The following is a 17165-nucleotide window of genomic DNA, read 5'->3' on the forward strand; positions in this document are numbered from 1 at the left end:
ACCTAACCAAGTATCTTTGGTTGATGGGAATTGGGAATGGCCTACTCCAACTGTCAGCATGATTTCCAGGCTCCATATCTTCTACATGGAAAATATGTCAAAGAGTAGGAGCAGTGACTTACATCTGAGAACACCCCAGTGGGAGGGAAAGAGAAATCATGTTTACTCCTCAGGAATACCGAAGTGCCCTGAAGTAAGCTGACACTCTTTGGTAATAATGTTATCAGTAATGCTTTAAATTCCAGGTTCTTTTGAGCAGGGAGATCCTAACCCCTGCTCTCGCATATTTAAAGGTCTTTTGGAGGTGACCACAGACACTCCTATAAAGCTCTCAGGTTATGCAGACGATTGAGGACTTGAGGTTATCTTGAAAAGATGTGACCTGGATTCCACACAAGGGCCTCGTGGATCCGATCCCGGGGAAGTGTCGGCCTCAGTAGGATATGGCTGAGGGCTGGATGCTTCTCTGGACACAGCCTTCTTGGCAGCGTGAGATGAAAAGACTTGTAAACTGTGAGCCCCATGTGGGGCATCACAGTGGCCGGGGTAGGAACTAGACACATGAGGACATTTGGCAGTGGTGGACAAATGAAGTGGCGGACAAGGCTAAGAAAGGTTGCAGGACTGTGTGTAGGCTTCTAACTGGGGCCCGGATTCACTTCTCACCCTCCCTCACTCATTCATGGTGGCTCTCCCTATGCAGGACAGAAAAGCACCTCCTTTTTGACTTCTAAGGGTCTTCTGGGTATATATTAAGATCGCTACTCTGTTCCTCGACTTTCATTCATTCAGCAAACGTTTCGGTGCCTCCTCTGTCTTGAGGTCTCCACCCCGTCCAGGTCAGGCCCTCAGCCCAGTTCAGCTGTCTCTCCAGGTCCCTGATTTCTCCTCTAGGCCCTGAAGGGAGGGACTCACCAGTAGGTGGAAAATCTGCCAGCCAGGGGCCGGGCCTGTCCCGGCGGGGAAGAGGCTCCTGCCTCCAAGAGGAAGGATGACCTCACAGGCTCCACTGCTCATTGGCTCAGCTGGGCCCCGCCCCTTCACCCAATATCCAATGGAATGAAGGCCCTGCTTCCTTCTCCGGTCTTAAGGTTAGGACAAGCCAAGTCCTCTGCCTTGACTCAGAACGCGGAGTTTCATGGATTCCCTAGTGGTCCAGTGGTTAGGACTCTGCACTTTGACTGCCGAGGGCCAGGGTTTGATCCCTGGTCAGGGAAATGAAATCCCGCAAGCCGTGTGGCGCGGCCAAAAAAATAAAAAAGAACACGGAGCCTGAGAGGAAGACACTACCTCGCCTTTTTTTCCTCAGGCTCGTCTGGTGGGAACTAGAAGGAGGAACCACCGAGATGTGGGGTCCTCTAAAATCACTAGAGAGAATTTAAGGTAAATTATAGGTTGACAGGTCACTGTGATGACGTACTTCCGGCTCAGCCATTGCTGTTAGCGCGTGAGGGTTCGGTTTTTGAAGACCCGCGAGTGGTTCCTCAAAGCTCTGTTCACTGGAAAGGGGCAGAGGCCCTCAGAGCCCACAGTGAGGGGGTCTGGCTTGGTCTGAGCACGACGGGAAGGACCCTGGGGGAGACCGGCGCGGCTACTGCTGCTCCCGTGGTCCTCACCCCAACGCCCATGCTCGACTCGTTCGCATGGAGAGGAGGCGCTGGCGGGCCGGGGACGCCGGCCGCAGGCTCCTGACGCCTAGTTTCTCGTCCCCAGGACAGCCCGTGGCCTATTCAGACTTGGATACTGACACAAATTCAAGTATTGACACCGAGGTTCTCAAATTTTTTTGTCTGCGCTCCAGGACGCGCTGTCAGCAGAGAACACTCCCCTCGGTCGCTCCAGCCCCATCTTGTCCAAGCTGCGGAGACCCCAGCCCTACCCCTAGGTCTGTGCACAATTACTTAACGCTCTTTCCCTTTTCAGGTGGTCTCAGGAAATCAGTCTGTGATCACTTTATTCGCCTTACTCGCCTGGCCAGGTTTAAACCCAATCTGGAAGCGATTCGTAGAGTACCCAAAGTTTTGAGAGGACTGAAATGGTTTTCTCCCCCCACCCCCATGGAGGATACTTCCTTCACAGAATTGGAGAATGTGGAGCCCTGGATTTGGTTTGGCTCATATGAATGTTTAATCTAAAATCTTGGAAGTTCCCTGGCGATCCAGTGGTTAAGACTCGGGGCTTCCACTGCAGGGGGCACAGGGTTCCATCCCTGGTTGGGGAACTAAAATGCCTCGTGCTGTGCAGTGCAACATAAATAAATAAATAAAACTCTCTTGAGGGGTTATATCTATCAAGCACCTAATATGTGTCTAATGTTTAGCATATAATATCCTATGCACAGTATTGGGGCTATGGAAACATTATTTATTATTATTTTTAAATTTTATTTAATTTTATTTTTGGCTGCGGTGGGTCTTCATTGCTGCACGTGGGCTTTCTCTAGTTGCGGTGAGTGGGGGCTACTCTTCGTTTCACTGCGCAGGCTTCTCATTGCGGTGGCTTCTCTTGTTGCGGAGCACGGGCTCTAGGCATGTGGGCTTCAGTAGTTGCAGCACGCGGGCTCAGTAGTTGTGGCTTGTGGGCTCTAGAGCACAGGCTCAGTAGTTGTGGCACACGGGCTTAGTTGCTCCGTGGCATGTGGGATCTTCCCGAACCAGGGCTCGAACCCGTATCCCCTGTATTGGCAGGTGAATTCTTAACCACTGCGCCAACAGGGAAGCCCAGCATTTCTTGATTTAGTTCTCTTCCCATCCTTTATTTCACTCCTCATTACATTCTCTTAACGTAATTGTCATAACGTAATTGTTAAGGTTCACAATCAATCAGATAAAACATATGGTCCCTGCCAATAGTGAAGTGTGTTGTGATTTGTTTCCCACCTGGACTTGTTGTTTATGCTTCAATTCCACAGCTATGGTTTTCCCCACAGGAAAAACACAGGAGTGTTTTGTACTTTGTAAGGGTGGCCTCTGCTGCTGTTCTACTTCCAGATGCTTTGCTTTTCATAGTGTCAACTGTACAGATCACATCTTTTTGCTTAAGGCCATTTGTTTAATATGTCAGTAATATTAAGTATCCACTGTAAGGGATGTTTATTACAAAGATACGATGACAGTATCATGATTTAAGAGAATTAAAATACACAACTACAAGGGGTACCCAGTTACTCAGTATGAATCCCTGCTTTTGTTACCTTTGGACAAAACCATCCATGAGTTTAGCAGCATTACCTGTGTAGGTTTGCATTGTGTTGTTTTATTTGTTTTTGTTTTTGACAGTGCCACAGGGCTTGTGGGATCTTCGTTCCCAGACCAGGGATCGAACCCAGGCCCCCAGCATTGGCAGCTTAGAGTCCTAACCACTGGACCACCAGGGAATTACCACATTGTGTTTTCTTTTAAAGTTCTTTTGTTTACACTTATAGCTACTCTTCCCCATCCATTCCCCGCCCCCCCAACCCCACCCCTGGAATCCCTGCAACTATCAAGATGTGGTTTTTAGCCTCCCCTGACAGCTCTTTCCCTGACAGCCTCAGCTTCCTCTACCTTCCTGGATAACTTTCTGGATTCACTAAGTAGGGTCAGTGGAGGAAAGGGCTATGTGCTGACTGTATAAAGTCTTTTGTCTGATGGACCCTGAGACTTAATAGCAAACTGCAGATAAGGAGTTGAAATGGAAGTTGTTTTTAAGTCTACGAGTGCATGCACTTTTATGCTTATTAACGATTTCCAATCTAACTAATGGTGGCTATTTGTATTTCAGGTGTCGCCTTTAATGTGTAAACCTTCCTGATTCATTCTGTAGGATGGCAGAAGGCTTATTTCCTAATGATGAACTGGTTAACTGACCTAGAAAGGGAGTTAGAACTATTAGTTTACAAATAAAATTGCTTGGCTTCCCTGATGCAACAATATTTAGAACTTGGAGTATTTGAGACATGTCATGAAGTTGATGGATCATTTAATATGGTAGTGTTTTTCTTCTCACCACCTATCCCCAACACTCTTATAAAATTGAATGACCATCTTATAATCAATCTGTATTTAGAGGAAAAAATAGTAGTAGAGAGACATCAAGGTGTTCCTAATATGGGATTTCCCTGGCAGTCCAGTGGTTAAGACTTCCCTGGTGGTCCAGTGGTTAAGACTTCGCCTCCCAGTGCAGGGAGTGAAGGTTTGGTCCCTGGTCCGGGAGCTAAGATCCCACATGCCTGTGGCCAAAAAACCAAAACATAAAACAAAAGCAATATTGTAACAAATTCAATAGAGACTTTAAAAATGGTCCCATATCAGGGCTTCCCTGGTGGCACAGTGGTTAAGAATCTGCCTGCCAGTGTAGGGGACACAGGTTCGAGCCCTGGTTCGGGAAGATTCCCCATGCTGTGGAGCAACTAAGCCCTGTGAACCGCAACTACTGAGCCGGCACTCTAGAGCCTGCAAGCCACAACTACTGAAGTCCGCGTGCCTAGAGCCCTTGCTCTGCAATAAGAGAAGCCACTGCAATGAGAAGCCTGCACACCGCATCGAAGAGTAGCCCCCGCTCACCGCAACTAGAGAAAAGCCTGCACACAGCAACGAAGACCCAACACAGCCAAAAAAAAAAAAGAGGTCCCACATCAAATCTTTAAAAAAAAAAGATGTTCCTAATAAACTATTTTCAAATTCCATTTTGACTTTTACTACTGTCTGACTGTGTGGATTCTTGGGATTTTATTTTTTTTGGCTGCATCGTGTGGCAGGCAGGATCTTCGTTCCCAGACCAGGGATCAAACTCACACCCTCATGCAGTGGAAGCATAGAGTCTTAACCACTGGACCAGCAGGGAAGTCCTGACTCTAGGGATCTTAATTGGAACTCCAGTTTTCTTTTCAACCCATAACATTCTCTCCACTGTACCACTGTATGCCCTAGTTTCCTTTTCTGTCCTCTTTCCTAAGATGTCTTCTTTGGAGTACTGAAAATTAGTTTTGTCAGTCCACCTTCGCATCTGTTCGCTGAACCACTCAGCTGAATATGTACCTGGGAAATTGTATACTAATTATATTCTCCACACGATTTCTGTTTCTGTGTTCCCTCTTATGCCTGCTGTCTCACCTCTGTGACTTGAGAATTGCCACCGATACAAGGCAATAACTAATGAATAGTATTGATAGTTCATGTAGCCCCTAAAAAGAATGGGTCAGATCTTATATGCAAGAATTAGGGTCAGTAGAATTATTGTCACTAATGCTTCTTTCTTTACTTTCAGTTCCTGAGAGTGTTACCTTTCCCTGAGACAGGAATAAAAGCGGTCAGATGACGACAACAGTGTCCTTAACAACCTGGCCCCAGGTGAGCTGGGTTCCCTCTGCCCCTGCATGTATGCATGTGCATATGTACAGAAATATTTATATATGCACATATTAAAGTATACAAGTGTATATAAATATAAGTTTATATATGTTACATATGCATATATAAAAATATGTAACATACTTTTATATATATAAATATGTAAATTTGCTTTCTCATTGAGGTATAACTTATAATAAATATAACTCACTGTATAGCTCACTTTTTAAAAATATACACACCTGTAAGACCATCATTCATATTGAGACATAGAGCATTATCAGTACCTCAACAGACTCCCTCATGCACCATCCCAATCAGTCCACCCCAAAGTTGACCTTTATGGGACTTCCCTGGCGGTCCAGTGGTTAGGACTGCCCTCACTGCCAAGGGCCTTGGTTCAGTCCCTGGTCAGGGGACTAAGATCCCACAAGCCGCGTGGCCAAAACAAAACAAAACAAAAAAAGATGACCATTATTTTGACTGCTATGACAATATATTAGTTTTATTTGTTCTTAAATTTCATGTAAATGGAATCATTCAAAATTTACTTTTTTGTATCTGCCTTCTTTTGCTCAGTTTTATGTCTGTGAACTTCACCCGTGTGGTTGCACATAGCAGTAGTTTGTACTTTTTCATTGCTGAATAGTTTTCCATTATATGATTATACCACATTTTATTTATTCATTCTACTGTGGATGGACATTTTGATTGTTTCCAGTTTTCGACTACTATGAATAAGAAGGCAGCGAACATTCTTGCTTATGCCTTTTGATGAACACATGCACTCTTTTCTCTGGGGTGTATCTTTAGGAGTCAAATTGCTAGGTCATAGGCTATACATTTGGTTAGTTTTAGTAGATGCTGCCCAACAATCTTCTGAAATGGTTGTTCCAATTTATACTTTTACCAGCAGTACAAGAGAGTTCCAGTTGCTCCACATCCTTGCAAATACTTCTCATTCATTCTTGATATCATGTTAGGTTTTTTTAATTGCCTTTTCTCCACTAAGGAGTGATACAGAGCACCACTTCCTATGTTTATTGCATACGTGGATGTCCACTTATGTGAAGTCGCTGTTGAGATACGTTCCCATTGTTTCTTACATTGTGTGTCATTTTTTTCCTCCAAGTTGTAGTAATTATGGATATGAGTCCTATGTCAGATGTATGTATTATGAAATTCCTTTTCCCAGTCTGTGGCTTGCTTTTTCACTCTCTTATTAATTTATTTTTTTGGCCCTGCCTCGAGGCTTGCAGAATCTTAGTTCCCCAATCAGGGATGGAACCCGGGCCCCCTGCAGTGGAAGCGCAGAGTCCTAACCACTGGAAAGCAAGGGAATTCCCACTTTTTCACTCTCTTCATGTTGTCGTTTGATAAACAGACTCTTCTCTAGCCCATCTCAAGTAAGCGGTACTTTCCTATGCTTCTCTAACCTCACTCCCTCTACATGGGGATGGGGAGTCATGGACAAATGTGAGAGCATTGTGCCTGGGGTCGTGAGAAAGGAGACAAGAAGGAGGAAGAACTTGGATGAAAGCACAATTGAGAAATGACAGGAATGTGAGCAGCCCAAAAAATCAGCCAAATATACAAAGTGGGAAGGGGCTCAGAGCTAAGGCAGCAGCCATATCCCATTATATGTTAGTTTTTCTTTTATATATATATATACATTCATGCTCAGGCCCAAGCCTAGCTTCTATATTATAGTCTATTTGGAGGTCGTATATGTTTGGAAGCTCATAGTGAAGGTGTATTTTGTTCTAACTGGGAAAGTATGTGGAACTCTGGCTGGCTGTCTACCTTTAATTTTTGTCCTCTTCCTCTACACCTTCCAACTTTTACAGAAAAACTTCTCAGGCACGTGAGGGACCCAGTACTAAATATACATCCTTGTAGATGCTGTTCTCAGCCTCTCATTGACAGTTTTGACCATCACCAAAGTCCTGAGGCCTGGGATAGGAGGAACTTGTCGTTTCAGGAATCAGTGGCTTTTGAGGATGTGGCTGTGTACTTCACTGAAAAGGAATGGGCCAGCTTGATACCTGCTCAGAGGGCCTTGTACAGGAGTGTGATGCTGGAGAACTCTATGTAAGGCCTTCCTATGTATGGCCTCTCTGCTGCTGTTCTCTCTGGGCCCTAAGAAGCTAAAGGTTCTCTTACAACTATTAACTGACCCCAAATGGCGATGTTAAGAGTTTCCAGGTACACAGAGCCCTGGAGTCTATTTGACTTCCAAGAAGGCTTTCCTTCTTTTTCCATCATAAAAGCTGTCCCCGCTCTGTACCTGCCTTAGAGGTGATTCTCTGGGTACACCAGGGCTCGAGCAATCTCTTGGTACCCTCACACTAGTATTGAACCTCCAGATTATCTTGAGAGAACCCAGCCCCTTTGTCTCCATGTCGGAGTTGCTCCTAGGAGCCATACATCCGTTTTCCACAGTTAGAGAATTTTCCGTTCTTTAACAAGGAAGGTAAAACATTTTGTTTTCCTTTAAATAGAAATTCGCCTCCCAGAGTGTCTCAGGCTTCCTTGGAAGCACTGTCCAAGATCTCCTCCCAGAACCTGTCCTGTACCTGTTTAGGGTACCTCTTGCTCAGTTCCCCCAGGGTTACTCTCCCCGCCGAGACTGACCCGTGTGACTCTGCTCTTCATTGTGTTGTTTCTTCTTCCCTTCAAGCAGCATCGTCCACTTCCAAACTAGCTCTGATCTCTCATCTTGAGCAAGGGAAAGTGTCACGTTTCACCCAGCCCCAGGGACCCCTAAGCGGGAGGAAGAGGAGAGCAGGTTCTACGGGTGAGTTAAACACGGAATGCCCTTTGTTTTTATTTGATTAAAATGATTAAGTGTGTTCTCTCTGCCCAGCATCATGGAGTGTTTGGGATCCTTAATCACACTGTTTCTGATTGGTCTGTTTTTCATCTATTTAAATGGAATATGCAACACCGTGCTTCAGTGTCTTACATACTAGGATGATTTTATCCCTGGGGATATGTGGAATGATTTTCCGAAGTACTTTACTGGTTATGTGTGATAACCATTTACCAGTTTCTCCCAGTTTTACAAAAATGATAAACTCAGTGCAAGTATTATCTTGTCAACTAATCAACAAAACAAATAGAAAAAATTATTTTTGCTTTTCATGATTATTAATAAGTTAAACATTTTTAAAAATTTGATTCTTATTTTATTTTGGAGTACAGTTAATTTACAATGCTGTGTTACTTTCAGGGGTACAACTAAGTGATTTAGTTATACGTATCCATATACCGATTCTTTTTCAGGTTCTTTTCCATATAGGTTATTACAGAATATTGAGTAGAGTTCCCTGTGATGTACAGTGGGTCCTTGTTAATGATCTATTTTATATGTATATTAATGTGTATATGTTAATCCAAACCTCCTAATATATCCCACCTGCCCACCTTTCTGCTTTGGTAACCACACGTTTCTTTTTTAAATCTGTAGTCTGTTTGGGGCTTGTCAGGTAGTTCATTTGTACCAATTATTAGGTTCCCCCTTACGCTTCACCTACCCAGGCAGATGGCAACTCCTGCAAAACCGCTCTGCTGAGGGTTCGTCATCCGTACGTGGGGAGACTCTAAGGAAGGAGGCTGGAGGTGGGGACCTTACTGCTAGGAGACTTGGAGACTAGGTGACTTGTCAAAGCTCTTCGAGGCCAGCGGGTCCACCATCCTTTGGGTGCACTAGGCTTGGTTAAGCTGTAGGGGGGCCCGCCTGGATCTGGTGATGGTGGTCCCAAGCAGAGGGGACCAGGCACTACAGGGCCAGCGGGAACGCATTTGCTGGTACATCCTCCCCAGCTCCCTCAGCCCCAGGACCCTCCATCCTTGGGACCCAAGCCTGCGCAGGCTCCAGGGATGTGACATTAGCTCAGGTTACCAGGCCTGAGGGGAATATAGTAGGCATTTCTTTCCTTCTTCTTTTTGTTTGTTTGTTTCTAATTTAACTTTTAGGTTATATTGGAGTAGAGCTGATTTACAATGTTGTGTTTATTTTAGGTGTAGAGCAACTTGATTCAGTTATACATATCAATATATAAATTCTTTTTCGAATTCTTTCCCCATTTATGTTATTACAGAGTGCTGAGTAGACTTTCCTGTGCTATAGTGTGGGTCCTTGTTGATGATATATTTTCTATATATATGAGTGTGTGTATGTTAATGCCAACTTCCTAATTTATCCCTCCTGCTCACCCTTCCCCTTTGGTAACCATAAATTTCTTTTTGAAGTCTGCGAGTCTGTTTCAGGCTTGTGAAGTAGTTCATTTGTGTCAATTTTTAAATTCCACATGTAAGTGATATCCTATGATATTTGTCATTCTCTGTCTGACTGAGTTCACTTAGAATGATCACTTCTAGGTCCATCCATATTGCTGCAGATGGCATTATTTCATTCTTTTTTTTTTTTTAATGTCTGATGGATACTCCATTGTGTATATCAACCACATCTGCTTTATCCATTCATATGTTGATGGACATTTTGGTTGCTTTCATGTCTTGGCCATTTTCAATAGGGCAATGAATGTTGGCGTGCATGTGTCTTTTTTTTTTTTTTTTTTTTTTTTTTTTGCAGTACGCGGGCCTCTCACTGCCGTGGCCTCTCCCGTTGCGGAGCACAGGCTCCGGATGCACAGGCTCAGCGGCCATGGCTCATGGGCCCAGCCTCTCCGCGGCATGTAGGATCTTCCTAGACCGGGGCACGAACCCGTGTCCCCTGCATCGGCAGGCGGACTCTCAACCACTGCGCCACCAGAGAAGCCCCAAGTGTCTTTTTGAAATAGGATTTTCTGCGGATATACTCCCAGGAATGGGACTGCCGGATCATTTGGTAGCTCTAGTTTTAGTTTTTTAAGGAACCTCCATACTGTTCTTCACAGTGGCTCTTAACCAATTTCCATTCTCACCAACAGGGAGGACGGTTCCCTTTTCTCCACACCCTCTCCAGCATTTATTGTTTGTAGACATTTTGATGATGGCCATTCTGACTGGTGCGATGTGATAGCTCGTTGTCATTTTCATTTTCATTTCTCTGATAATTAGACACGTTGAGCATCTTTACATGTGCTTTTATTTTCTTTTTCCCTTAAACAGTGTGAGTAAAAGTTATCTCTTGAAATGGGCTTCTGGAAAGTCTTCCCGTTTTTGAATTCTTCTTCGATGACCTACCCCAGGACATTACTTGAGGGCAGGTATCACTTAACGCCCCTCAGGCCTTGTGAACATTAAGTGCCCAGCAGCACCGGGTTTATAGCTGTTGTTACAGGAAGCGGCCACAAGGCGGCAGGATTTCTTCATGCTCCAGTGCGGTGACTCAGGCAGCCAGAGCCTTAGGGAAGGTTGTGTTCCTGGCTTGTAAATGAGAGGGGAGTGTGCCAGCACAAAGACTCCAGGGCTTGTGCCTCATTCCTTCTTCCCCCTTACCCTGGCAGATGGCAACCCCTGCATAACCACTCTGCAGAGGGTGCTGTCGTCCGTACATGGGGCTACTCTAAGGAAGGAGGCTGGAGGTGGGGACCTTACCACTAGGGGACCTGGTGACCAGGTCCCTTGTCAACGCTCTTTGAGCCCAGAGGGTCCACCATCTTTTGGGTGCAGTAGGCTTCGCTTAGGTGTAGGAGGGCCTGCCTGGATCTGGTGATTGTAGTCCCACCTCGAGGGGACGGGGCACTCTGAGTCCGGGCGGGGCTCATTTGCTGGCACATCCTCTCCCCGGCTCCCTCCGCACCAGCGTACTCCAGCCAGGGGACCCAAGGCTGCTCAGGCTCCAGGGATGTGACACCAGCCCAGGTCACTAGGCCTGAGGGGAATAGAGTAGGCATTTCTTTCCTTATTTTTTTTGTTTTGTTTTTCATTTAACTTTTACTTTAAATTGGAGTTGAGTTGATTTACAATGTTGTTTTTGTTTTAGGTGTACAGTGAATTGATTCGTTATATATATCCATATGTCTATTGTTTTTCAAATTCTTTCCCCATTTAGGTTATTACAGAGTGCTGAGTAGAGTTCCCTGTTCTGTATAGTAGGTCCCTGTTGATGATCTATTTTATATATGTGTGTGTGTGTGTGTGTGTGTGTGTATGTATGTTAATGCCAACCTCCTAATTTATCCTCCCTGCCCACCTTTCCCCTTTGGTAACCATAAATGTCTTTTTGAAGTCTGCGAGTCTGTTTCTGTTTTGTCAAGTTGTCATTTGTATCAATTTTTACATTCCACCTATAAGTGTTATCCTATGATATTTGTCTTTGTCTGACTGTGTTCACTTAGTTTGATCACCTCTACGTCCATCCATTTTGTTGCAGATGGCATTATTTCATTTTTTTAATGGCTGCATCATATTTCATATATATGTATACCACATCTTCTTTATTGAGCACCTAACGTGAGCCAAGTATTATTGTGTGGAGTTTATATTCTTTATCTCAATGGTATAATAGCTCTGTGCAGTTAGGGGTTATTATTGTCACAATTTTTTTTCCCATAAATAAATTTATTTATTTATTTAGCCTGTGTTGGGTCTTCGTTCCTGCACGTGCGCTTTCTCTAGTTGCAGCGAGCGGGGCCTACTCCTCGTTGCGGTGCACAGGCTTCTCACTGTGGTGGCTTCTCTTGCTGCAGAGCACAGGCTCTAGGTGCACAGGCTTCAGTAGTTGTGGCCCGAGGGCTCAGTAGTTGTGGCTCACGGGCTCTAGAGCTCAGACTCAGTAGTCGTGGCACACAGGCTTAGTTGCTCTGGAGCATGTGGGATCTTGCCGTGTCCCCTGCATTGGCAGGCGGATTCTTAACCACTGCACCACCAGGGAAGTCCTATTGTCAGAATTTTACGAATGAATACATGGGGGTTTACTGAGAGGTTTGAATTCATATTCAGTGAGTATGTCTCCACGTGTGACCGTGGTTGCACCACTTTCGTTTTTCATCTACCCCTATTGCTGCTTTGTGCCCCACTCTAGGTTCTTGAGGTAGGTATCCCAGGCTTCTCTCTCTTCACTACTCCTGGCCCTGCTGCTGAAAGACCTCCCGTGACCTGGCTCCCGTACACGGAGCCTGTGGAAGGGCCAGTCGCAGCCTCTGTCTTCCCTTCCATACTCAGAACTGAAGATCTTACTCAGAGGCCTTACTGGTGAGGAGTCAGACGCTCACAGAAAATAATAGGAACAAAAGACAGAAAAGTTGGGGAAAGCAACTATAGAGTTTATCACAGCCTGGCGATGGGGAAGGAGGCTAGAGAACCATGTTGGCTGGCAGTCGATGTTACATAAATGAATATGTATGTGAAGATCTGATCGTTTATGTAGCAGAGCCAACTGTTGAGATAGGCATGTATGACAAGAAGCTGATAGCTGCTTGGACTTGCTAAAAATTGAATTAATTTTAAGCAATACAGTGTTTAGTGAGAAGTGGCTGTGCCTCAGTATATTTCCAATGCCAAGAATATGCTGGTACCTAATTAGGCACCTGAGTCTTGTGCCACCCTGTGATAGAATCTGCACTGCATGCCATCCGTGCCAGGAGAACCAACCACCAGTCCAGCAACTGGAATGGAGGAGAAGCCCTCAAATGGACACTATAAGGTGGAGGGTTATTGAGATAATACCTGAAACAATGTCCTGAGAGCACCATGTTGCTGGATTTGACTTTAATAAAGTTTTTGCTCCAGGCATATTGATACCTCAGAAAAGCGTGTGTAATTATAACAAAATTAGAAGTTTATTTTTTCTTTATTGAGTGTTGTAGTACAGTGGGAACCGACACAGCAAAATTTGTTAACATTGCTGGAAAGTGGGTTATGTCCTTCTAAATTTCACTGCATCTACCAACTTGTAGGCGATAGGGATATGGTACAACCAATTTAAATTTTATATTTTAAAATACCACTCAGAAATGTTTAACTTCATATGATGATTTGAGCACAGACATCCAACTCTCTAATTCCCCATCCTTGTGACTGATCTTGTCCTGAAAAGAATACAAAAGAGAAGAGAACAAATAGCAATATACTACCTTTTGCCTCAGTTCTTAAGGACTTTTCTTCATTCTTAAGGACTTGTGTAGATGGATGTGAATTGATCCTGAGGGATGACTCAAAGCCTTTTCTGAGAAAGTTTCTGTTTCTCAGGCAGCAAGTAGAGGAGATTTGAGCAAGGTTTTATTAATGTCCCTGAGTTTGGAGGAGCTAGGAGGGCATGCTGAGTGACTGTTGAGGGACCATGAGAATGTCAGTATTTGTTGCAATAGCTCAGTAGTAATAGAAACTCTATTAAACATTAAACAAAGCCAAAGACGGATGGGTCTTCTCTCTAACTATCCTATTCTGAAGAATAGGACAAAGAAGGAAGGTACACACAACATGGCCGGATCACAGGGCTTCTCGGTCAAAGATAAAACTGATAAAGCCAGTACCTGGTGGATTGGCATCATCAAATGTGAGAGACACTCTGTAGGTTCCCCTCAATTCCTGAATTCTGGTCGATCTTCGAATGGGAACGTTGACTCGTATCAAACAGTCCTGGAGCTTACTGTCTGCGGGGAGGACCGCTCACACGGGCAATGAGCTCATATTGCCATTCACCAAAGAGTCACTTATTCTCTCTGCAGGAGGGTTATTCTTCACACTCTGTTGAAGCCAGGCTTGGCCATGAGACTTGTTTTGTCCAGTGCAAAGTGACCCTGACCCAGCCTCATGCACAGCATCCCGTTCCCTTTGAGTAGAATGCCTCCCCTTCCCGAGTTGCCTACTTAGAGAGCTGCTACTCATCCCAAACAGTCAGCTGGCTCAGAAGCCTTAGCCCACCTCTTCAGGCAGGTGTCGAAGCAGCCTGCTCATTCCTTTATGATAGCTCTAGTCATATTATTCATTTCCACACCTTCTCTCTCCCACCTGGAGATCCTTGTGGGCAGAGGATAATGTTCTAGTCATCTTTGTCACCCTGGCCCCTTACATAGTTCATGTCACGTAGGAGATACTTAATAAATCTTGGATCAAGAAGTGAGTGAGTGAAATGATTTCTGCAATCAGTAGTTACAGCAAATATTGGACAGTTCCAGCGCGTCAACATTCATTTATTTGGCAGGCATTTATTAAGCTCATTCTTTGTGCCAACCATCGTGATAGGTGCCAAGATTACATTTGTGAATAAGTTAGTCATGGCATCTGTCCTCATAGTGCTTAGGAAACCTACAAGAAGATAGACAGCCATATACAGTGGAAGGCAGGAGTCTGGCAAGAAATACACTTTCATGAATCCCACCCACATTGAAAGATCAGAGGGCAGAATATAGAATTGGGGTGGAGTACTTCCCTGGTGGTGCAGTGGTTAAGAATCCGCCTGCCATTGCAGGGGACATGGGTTCGAGCCCTGGTCCAGGAAGATCCCACATGCCACGGAGCAACTAAGTCCGTGCGCCACAACTACTGAGCCTGCGCTCTAGAGCCCGCAGCCACAACTACTGAGCCCGTGTGCCACAACTACTGAAGCCTGCGCGCCTAGAGACTGTGCTTCACAACAGGAGAGGCCACTGTAGTGAGAAGCCCGTGCACCACAACGAAGAGTAGCCCCCGCTCGCCGCAACTAGAGAAAGCCCGTGTGCAGCAACAAAGACCCAACGCAGCCAAAAATAAATAAATAAATTTATTTATTTTTTTTAAAAAAGGGACTTCCCTGGTGATGCAGTGGTTGAGAGTCTGCCTGCCGATGCAGGGGACATGAGTTAGTGTCCTGGTCCGGGAAGATCTTACATGCCGCGGAGCGGCTGGGCCCGTGAGCCATGGCTGCTGAGCCTGCGCGTCCGGAGCCTGTGCTCCGCAACGGGAGAGGCCACAACAGTGAGAGGCCCGCGTACTGCAAAAACAACAACAACAACAAAAAAAAGGAGTGAGGTGGGGCTTGCTCAGGTTAAGGTCTGTCCAATGCCTATGGCAAGAGGTTGTTGAATTAATGCCTGTTATGAAGCTAGGAGGCCCTAGAGGCATAGTGGGCTCAGAGCCACAGATCTTCTTGGTGAGGAACAGATTATGGGAACAACTGTACTCATTTTCCTGAGTGTGTCTTAGTTCTCTCTCCACCCTTGTGAAGCCAGGACATGATACAGCAGTTAGGCAAAACCCCAGGCTGAATCAAAGCAGAGAACAGCTTCCATATGGAATGTTGGCCACGCAGGGGTGCTATTTACTTCTTCAAATCCTCATTATTTAAAACATTTCTCTTATACTCCTGATTCTGGGACTAGCCTAGGTGGTCTCTGTCAAACCGCACCTGCCAGCCTTGAAGTTCAGTGCACTTCCTCATTTTTATGCCTTCTGAGGGGGTTGCTGTTTGCGACTGGGGAGAGCAATTCAAGATACCCATTACTATGCGTTCTCGGAATTCATCCTCAGGTCTTAAATGGTGTGATCAGCTAGACAGTGTCTCCTGACCTTGAGAAGGAGCGATTGGCATTAGGAAGCACGATGAGCTGATGCTGCCCTTCACTTATTCTCTAGACTGCTGCTTGGCTCCAGGAACAAGGTAAGAGAATCATCGTAGCTTTTCTGAGGGCTCTGTGAGCAAGGCCCTGATGACGCTGGAAGAGAAGACAGCTGTCATTTGATGAGCACCCATTAGGTATTACGTTCCTTGCGTTCATTGTCTATTTAAAACTTTCTAATAAACTTCACGAGGTAGGCATTATATCCCCATTTTATAGATGAGGAAACTGAGGCTGGTTGGGTACATTATTTGTCCAAGGTTATACAGCCCAAAGTGGTGAAATTCAGTTTTAAAACCAGGTCTGACTATCTCCACAGCTCCAAATTCTCTTTCTTCATGTGATTTGCAAGATAGAGCCCCTGCCCTTGTAGCATTTGTAACTTGCTTAGGGAGACAAGATTCCTGAAAGTATGTTTAACAAAAAAAGGTGACAGCAACTTAAACTTGATGAAAGAGAGCTACTTTTATTGACATGGGAATGGTCACAATATATTGCTAAGTAAGAAAAAGCAAGCTTGAGAATAGTAAGGTAGGCTCCAGTGGAGGCAAACAGTGAGGTGTATCGTGCCCCCTACCCGGATCAAGATAGCCCAGACGGCTTCCTCACATCTTCTGCCTGTCAGCCTCCTCCCAAGGGCCAACCACTGTAATGATTTCTCTTACTATAGGTTAGTGTAGATGACAAACAAAATAATTCAGTATCTGCTCTTTTATGTTTAGATGCTTTTACCACATTTTGTCTGTGAGGTTTATCCATGTTGTTACGTGTAGCAAAGGCTTTTTAAAATTGCTGAGTACTAGTCCGTTGCCTGAATATACCACTGGTTGATGGATATTTGGGTGGCTTCAGATTTGGGGCTTTTGTAGATACTATGAACGTTCTTTTACATGCCTTTTAACTGACCTATTCATGTATATCTCTTGAATATCTATAGGTAGATAGATACATTTATATAATTTTATATTAATTATTATATGAGTGGAATTGTTGCATCATACAGATTAGGCATATGCTTGGCTTTGACAGATACTGCCAAAAGTTTTACAAAATAGTTGTAATGATGTATCCTGCTTCCAGCAGTGTATGAGAGTCTTAGATGCTCTGCAGCCTCCTCTTCATAGTCTTTTCTAATTCCCCGAACACAGATCGAACCCATGCCCTCTGCATTGGAAGCACGAGGTCCACCAGGGACCTCCAGGGTCACTGGACCACCAGGGAACCCCTGGGTAGTCTTTTTAATATTAGCCATTCTGGTGTTAGTATAGATGTAACATATTGTGGTTTTAATTATATTTCCCTAATGACTAATTATGTTGAGTACCTTTTTCATATCCTTTTTGGCCAT

The 17165-nt window shown here is 44.7% G+C and overlaps 1 protein-coding gene across 1 annotated transcript in view; it reads left to right on the forward strand.

Annotated features, from left to right (window-relative positions):
• The window catches only part of ZNF662 (zinc finger protein 662), a 78574-nt gene that overhangs the window by 23863 nt on the left and 37546 nt on the right, over positions 1-17165 (forward strand). The window contains exons 7-9 of the mRNA XM_060307206.1: positions 5248-5330; positions 8014-8127; positions 15729-15858. The gene's annotated coding sequence lies outside the window, so the exon portion shown is untranslated. The remainder of the gene's footprint in view (positions 1-5247; positions 5331-8013; positions 8128-15728; positions 15859-17165) is intronic.

Source organism: Globicephala melas, chromosome 11 (genome assembly GCF_963455315.2).
Source record: "Globicephala melas chromosome 11, mGloMel1.2, whole genome shotgun sequence".
In the NCBI taxonomy this organism is placed as follows: Eukaryota; Metazoa; Chordata; class Mammalia; order Artiodactyla; family Delphinidae; genus Globicephala; species Globicephala melas.